The sequence below is a fragment of the Volvox carteri genome (genome assembly GCF_000143455.1).
Source record: "Volvox carteri f. nagariensis unplaced genomic scaffold VOLCAscaffold_12, whole genome shotgun sequence".
NCBI classification, from domain to species: domain Eukaryota; kingdom Viridiplantae; phylum Chlorophyta; class Chlorophyceae; order Chlamydomonadales; family Volvocaceae; genus Volvox; species Volvox carteri.
The window spans coordinates 1288970-1295785 of record NW_003307555.1 but is presented as its reverse complement, the minus strand read 5'-3'; the positions used below and the strand labels follow the sequence as shown (position 1 = coordinate 1295785).

At 52.4% G+C, this 6816-nt stretch overlaps 1 protein-coding gene across 1 annotated transcript in view; it reads left to right on the top strand.

Moving 5' to 3' along the window:
- Nucleotides 1–5533: 5533 nt before the first annotated feature.
- Nucleotides 5534–6816, top strand: part of VOLCADRAFT_120698 (uncharacterized protein) — a gene marked incomplete at its 3' end in the record, with an annotated part of 5290 nt that continues 4007 nt past the window's right edge. The window contains exons 1-4 of the mRNA XM_002949028.1: nucleotides 5534–5605; nucleotides 5878–5961; nucleotides 6297–6382; nucleotides 6791–6816. The remainder of the gene's footprint in view (nucleotides 5606–5877; nucleotides 5962–6296; nucleotides 6383–6790) is intronic.

Genomic DNA, 6816 nt, shown 5'->3' with positions numbered 1-6816 from the left:
GGGGTTTGCGCGCGCGTGCCCTGCAGGGCCCGATCGTGAACCTGAACCACCACAACCGGTTACGATGCATTGTCGCGTGACGGATTTCCTGCGGGCTGCAAAGGCAACTTTTTGTATATAATGCCATGCGATTGAATGCCATGCCACATTCTCTGTATAATATTTACCTCTGACATTTATTTGCAATGGACAGCGAGGATGCAGGCACAGGTAACAAATGAAAGTGTACGTATCGTCCAGTCCAGGGAAAATAACTACAGCTAAAAGCACCAAGCTTCATGGAGAGCGTCTTTTTGTGTAGTTTACCTGCATCTTAGCCTCGCCAACTGACGCAGCAGCGAAGAGTAGGAGAAGCAGCATCACATCGGCATGCACGCCCTTTTCCATATCTCCCTGCTGCAAGGTCAGCGCCCCGTGTTCTCTTTAGGTCCGCTTCAAGCCCATGCCACAGGATGTGTACAATGGGCGAGAGAGCAAAGCTGTCGTATACAACATTATAACGAAACCATTTAACACATCTAAGTAGTCGTGCTTGATTACTATACTAAAACTTAAGTACTCATGCGTAACTCCATTGGCGACCATTCAGGTTCCGTCATTTGAAGTACAAAATCTAGTAAAAAGTTAAGCAAAGGTCGCAGTACAAGCATTTACAGGAAACGTAAAGCAGTTTTTATGGGACGGCATAAGGACGGCAGACGTGATTGAATTCAGACGTGATTTCATAAATGATATTCTTATTTCCATCGTGTACTAACAAGCATGCAAAAAGGAAAGCGGCGCGTGATATCCGTGCTGTGTTAACACGAAGATACTCGCTGCCGTTGCCTGAAATAAGTTCGTTTGTTAAAACGCACATGTAATTAGGCCAGCATTTATACGTCAGCGTATATAAAGATGGCACCTGCGCCATGTACAGTTTGGCTCTTTAGTTGTACTTTATGCTCGTATTAGGTAGGCTTATCCGAGTCATCCGAGCTGATGATTTAGAAAAAAGATAGCCATATGAAATTAAGCGAAAACAAAAAACATATGAACGCGCAAGGATGATCAGGTGCTGTTCACGGATGACCGACCCTATTTGCCTTTTACTAGGAGGAGGCGATTTCCTTGATGTTGAAGTATTTTGGAACCTATTAGCATGTTTTTGAAAGGTTTATAACTCTGTAATATTGCAGTGCATTCGGGCCTGCAGGCCCGCCGTATTCTTGCAGTTCTATGACACGGCCTATGGTCAAACAACACGCTACACGTAATGTCGGCTTGCCCAAAAGCGGAATTGTGTTAGCCTGTAGTGGTTGCGTTTGAGGGTGCCGCAGCCTATGTTGTGATGAGATTTTGATAATCTGTTTGAGCACTGTGAGTCGTTGGTGCTGAATCGATTGAAAGCTTACAGGGAGCAAAGGTAATGGATAAGTTGTGTTCGTGCACTTAACCTCACTTTACCACGACATGTCGAAAGGCCGTCATTTCGCACCCACACCTCCTCTCCCTCCTCTCCCTCCTCTCCCTCCTCTCCCTCCTCTCCCTCCTCTCCCTCCTCTAGACGCTTCACTTTATATACAACGTTCATATAATACAACGTTCATTATTACTAGTTGTTCTTAGGAATTTCTTCTTTTTACTTGACGCTTCACTTTGCCATTTTTCCGGGTATCACATCCCAGCTGGGATTTGCAGATGTCTGGTCGATTTGACATCTGCAGATGTCTGGTCGATCTGACATCTGCAGATGTCTGGTCGATTTGCGTCATGCGAACTTTTGTAACCGCCTTATGCTCGGCCACTTCTTCACACTGCATATCTCCCGGACTTCCGCGCTTTGAATTTTACCATATTTTCTCTGTTCTTCGATAACACCGCGCCAAGTTGCGCCAAGGCACCGAACGCAGCGCCTCGTTTTACGACGTTCGTTCCGGATTGCGCAAAGAGTAATTGTGAATGCGATTGTTACGTAATTGTGTCTCAGTCCGAGCATGCTCGTCCATTTCATCCAACATCTATAGGTTCTTGCCCACCTTCTAGGTGGGCAAGCCAACATGAAGCACCAGAGCATGCCACATGCAGCCATTTTGCATTGGATTTGTGGTCTACATAATCTTGAGTAATATTAAAAATATTTGGTGCAACGGTCAACGTCTTTATATGAAATGCGTTCGGACCGCGGGAAGTTGCGAGGCTCTGAGCTGAACTTTGTGGACCGCGAGCATGAACAACTTTAATAAAGTTACAAAGGCACTGCAATTTCGCTCTGTGACCCGACCAACGGTATTCGCATGTGCGTGTGTGTGTGCGAGTAAGGCCCCTCACGTTCAACCTGCTCCTTAGACCCATGACACCTTGCCACATAACGTATTGGGACGTGCTCACGCTCATCACCATACACGTATGTCCTTACTGTTGGCAGCAAAGGCTCTCAAAGGCTCAATAGAAACCCAGCACCGTACATCTGCGGTGACACAGCACCCCAACGCAGAGCGAAGCAAGGACGATCGTAACATTGTGTAACATAGCAAAGCCAAAAGAACGATATTTGTACGGAATGTTTTCTGGTCCGTTGCATGTACTGTGCAGGAGAGCGCCTGCAAAACATGCCGCGCATACGAAGTGCACAAGGCCAAAACAAAACGGAAAGGGCAAAAGGCTTGAACCTTATTGGTAACTCGTGGAGCAACACGCAAAACGGACAAGTATCACTGTCCTGTCCCACATAGGTTTGCGCCGCGTATCAACGAGCAGTACAACATGGCATGCGCATACACAGCTGTGGCCGACAGGTTTTCCCATATTGGACACACACGCTTTTCTCCTTCTTCAAACTCAATCCATCTCCTGAAAACCGTCTTCACAACTAGATATGCCCGGCCACTTTCCAGCAACATACCCACTCTCTCCTGCCGGTTACAATGAGGGAGCACGCAAAGATCTGGACACGGCATGTGCTCTGTGCTTTTCGCGACACACACCCTTCGCACTCGTCCAAAATGCTGTCATTAAACAGAAAGTTGCATAACTTCACCTTATGAAAGTTATAAAACGCTGACTAAGGCACATACAAAGCGCCTGCAAGCTTGGGGCAACATTTTTGGGTGTTGTTGCATGCCTGTGCAGTGAAATACATTCCCCAGGCACCAAAAGCGCATGCAGCAAAAGGTAAGCGGCGGATGCGGTGGAGAATCCACATCTCCTTCCCGCCCTACGCCTGATCCGTACGTATTACCATAATCTTGCGTCCATCTCTAGGGATCAAGGTGTAATTATCCGCCATTTGTGACATGTCAATCATGATATTGCACGCTTTCAGGTGGCCGAGGATTGCCTGCAGCAGGTCGCTCGGGGGCATCCGTCCGCGCTGCAGGTCATAAATAGCCCCGTGTCGTTTGCTTAGCTTTTCGAGCTGGCCTGAACCGCCGGCGAGGGACCATGTTTGGCAGACCTGCGTACACGCGTTCTAGTTCGGCGTATGCAGAATGGTTCACGGCCCCGTCGCGGGCACAAGGTTGCGAAGCGGACTTACGAAAGGATACAGCTAACGGGCAGGCATTGTTAGGGGCCGCGAAGAGCGTTGATGTGGTCTGTGTCGCGGTGTTGTGGTGCGCGATTTATATTAAGGATGGGATTGCTTTCTAAGCAGCAAAGTCATGCTGTCCGCCGTTGCTCGCTCGCCCAACCTGCCTAGAGTGAGCACCTGCGAGCACAAAAAAATAGAGCCGTTATAGCGATTAAGCAATGCTTATTAAGCATGTAGTTGTCGCGGAGGAGGAGGGCAGTTGTAGCTATAGTAGCAGCGAGGTAGTTTTTGGTAAGGAGCACGCTCATCTGCTGCGTGAGCAGCTGTGGTTGCTTTGTAGTAATATCGTTTGTGTGTTCGAATTGTTGTCTGTATGAACGGGCTTGCTCGTGCGAATCGGGGACCTTGTAACCTTGTGTGTGCGTAACAATAAGGACTTCGCCCCTGATTCGGCATTGCTCATTGTGCTAGTGGAATGGATCTTTCGGTTTTCGGTAACAAACGCACGACGAGGCCGGGTGGCCTAGTCGTTTAGATGGCAGCTTATTGGCAAGGAGACGGCTCCAATATTTCCCAGTGCTTTACTTCAGCGCTGCGACCTGCGACAACACGTGATAACGGCCACCGCATGCAATTTACAAGGTAGCACAATGCTCACGCATAATTCATGTCGGGCTTTTGAGTTCTGGGCCGGTTACACTTCAGTTTTACATTTGCGACCTACACAAATCAGTCTTACAGGCATCCATTCAAAACGTTAGAAGTAATTGGTGCGCATTGCGAATCATTTGTTGGCAGGGGGTGTTGCTTCCACTGCAACGAACTAATGAAAGCTTTCGTGAATGTTGCGGCCAAAGTGCATCGATAAGAACACAATACGTTTTGATTTCACAGTACTGAAAGTCGTAATGTGCATTCTGGACGTTTGTTTGAGTAATGTCAGGGCCTCCCAACTACCTTTCCCGGCCATGTCCCCTGTGAGCTTTGGCCTCTAAATATTAGGAGCTTATGTGCTAACTTATCAACGCATGAAGGACGTCATTATAATTACGCTTCAGCTCTCCACTTCGTCGGTCCACGCTGCAAGCAACCCTGCATGTTTGGAGTTGCAGCCAGGATGCTTAAAACGTCAATTTCCTGTAAGACGGGCTGCAAGGCATCGTTTCCCACGGGTACGCCGCGGGCTGGTTAAACGGACATCGCCGCCATCGTATGCCAATTACAAACCATCCGCGGCTCGCATGGACGAATTCCAAGTTGTGACGAAAAGGCGACATTTAAAATAATCCTTTGGCCGCTGCTGCAGTTATCAGAAGTCTCTACTTTCGGGCTTTGACTCCCATCGGCCCACTGCCGTGCTTTGCGACCCTCCGTGTTTCTCATCACCTTTCCTGTGCGCACAGCTGATCATTCTCCACTTCTTGGCTGGCCGATGGGCCAGTACTCATGCAAAAACATAAAAGCCATGTGCAAAGCCACCTAGTGGCCCCATTACACCACCACCTCATAAAACTCAGCACATGGCCACGCCGCAGCAATATGGCGGGATCACCGCCGCTGCCGTTACCTCCAAACTCTCCCAGCCGCACCACAACCCCAACACCAGCTCCAACACCCCCTGCCACACACACACACCTCGCCTACAACCACACAGCGTTTCCTCCCAAACCACATATCTCCCTCTACAGACTCCACTCCTCACCGCGCTGTGCCTGCTGAGCCCCAGCCCTTTCTACCGCGCGCCGGGACCATCCTTGGAGGCCTTCGGATATCCCGCCCTCAAACCCCCCCCTTTCAAAACGTCCTTCGACTCCCCTTTCCCCCTCTCCTCCCCTCCATCCTCCCCGCCACCACCACCACCACCCGCTCCATGCCACCGCCCAAATCTCAGGCGGCGCCACGTCGTACGGCTCCTCCGCCTCCTGCTCCGGAACCCGCCTCTTAAGCGCTTCAGTCACAACAGCGGCGGGCAACACCGTGCGGCCACGCGCCGCCGCCGCTGGGGCGGTGGCGGCGGCCGCCGCAGTACAGTCCTTGACCATCACCCGTCCCGACGACTGGCACCTTCACGTCCGGGATGGCCAACCCATGGCGGTGAGGTCCACCTCTCGAGGGCCCGCCGTCACTCCTCAGAAGAGCGGACGTGACGTGACGTGGGTGGGGGAAAGAGCGGGAGGGCGGGTTTCTCCGCTTCCTTCTCTTTAGCCAAAAATCCCGCCCCGTCCACCCATCATCTTGTATCGTCGTGCCTATCCCCTCGCGTTTTCTCTTACTTACCCGCCAAAACCCTGTTTCCCTAATCCCCTCCAAATCCGGGCCCTCACCATCGCCGCATCGGCCCCCTCCCTACGTTCGTTACCCGCCAGGACGTGGTGCCCCACACCGCCCTGCACTTCGGGCGGGCCATCGTTATGCCCAATCTGGTGCCCCCCATCAACACCACTCAGGCGGTGAGGGAGGCACGGCGGGTGGAGGCTGTGTGGGGGTTGGGGTGGGGGGAAGGAGTAAGGGGGCATGGGGTTGGAATGAAAGTGTATGGGAGTGGTGAGGCTCACACAAGGTTATAAGGGGTGCTGAGGGCCCCTGCCTAGCTGCGGGCCATCCGGCTGCGACAACTCCCCGAACACACGTCCTTGAGAGCCCCCTCGCCCATGATCATCCGCCCATGACATATGGACAGACTGCACAACCACCTCCAACACCGGCACCGCAGGCAGCACCAGCAGTCCAGTGTGTGTATGTATGTGTGTGTATGTATGTATGTGTGTGTGTGTTTTCCCCTTAGGCCCAGGACTACAAGTCCCGTATCCTGGCTGCCGTACCCGCGGGGTCCACCTTTCAGCCGCTCATGACGCTGTACCTCACGGACAGGTGAGCCCAATGTGTGTGAATGTATGTGAGTGAGTGTACGGCGCCGTCACTCCTCCCGGCCTGTGTAAGGGGGTTGGGGGGGGTCCTCCAGGACCCGGCCCCCGGTCCTTATCCCCCTCCCCCTCCCGGGGAATCCTTGCTGCTGGGATCCGGTTGCCGCCGTTGGATCTAGTACGGTACGGTACAGTACGGCTCTCCCTCATCCCCCATCACCCCCCTCCCTATCCGCGACTTGAAGTCGCAGGGTCATATCTGCAAGCTGCAGAACTCCCACATCGCTTCGTGCGCCTCCCCCTCCCCTCCCCCCTCTCTCCACCTCATACACATCCCTCCCCCTTCCCCCCTCCTCCCCCCCTCCCCCCGTCCCCCCCCCGTTCCGGGCCTTTCCCCCCCCCCCGGGGTGATCAGAACCTCCCCGGCGGAGGTCATCAGCG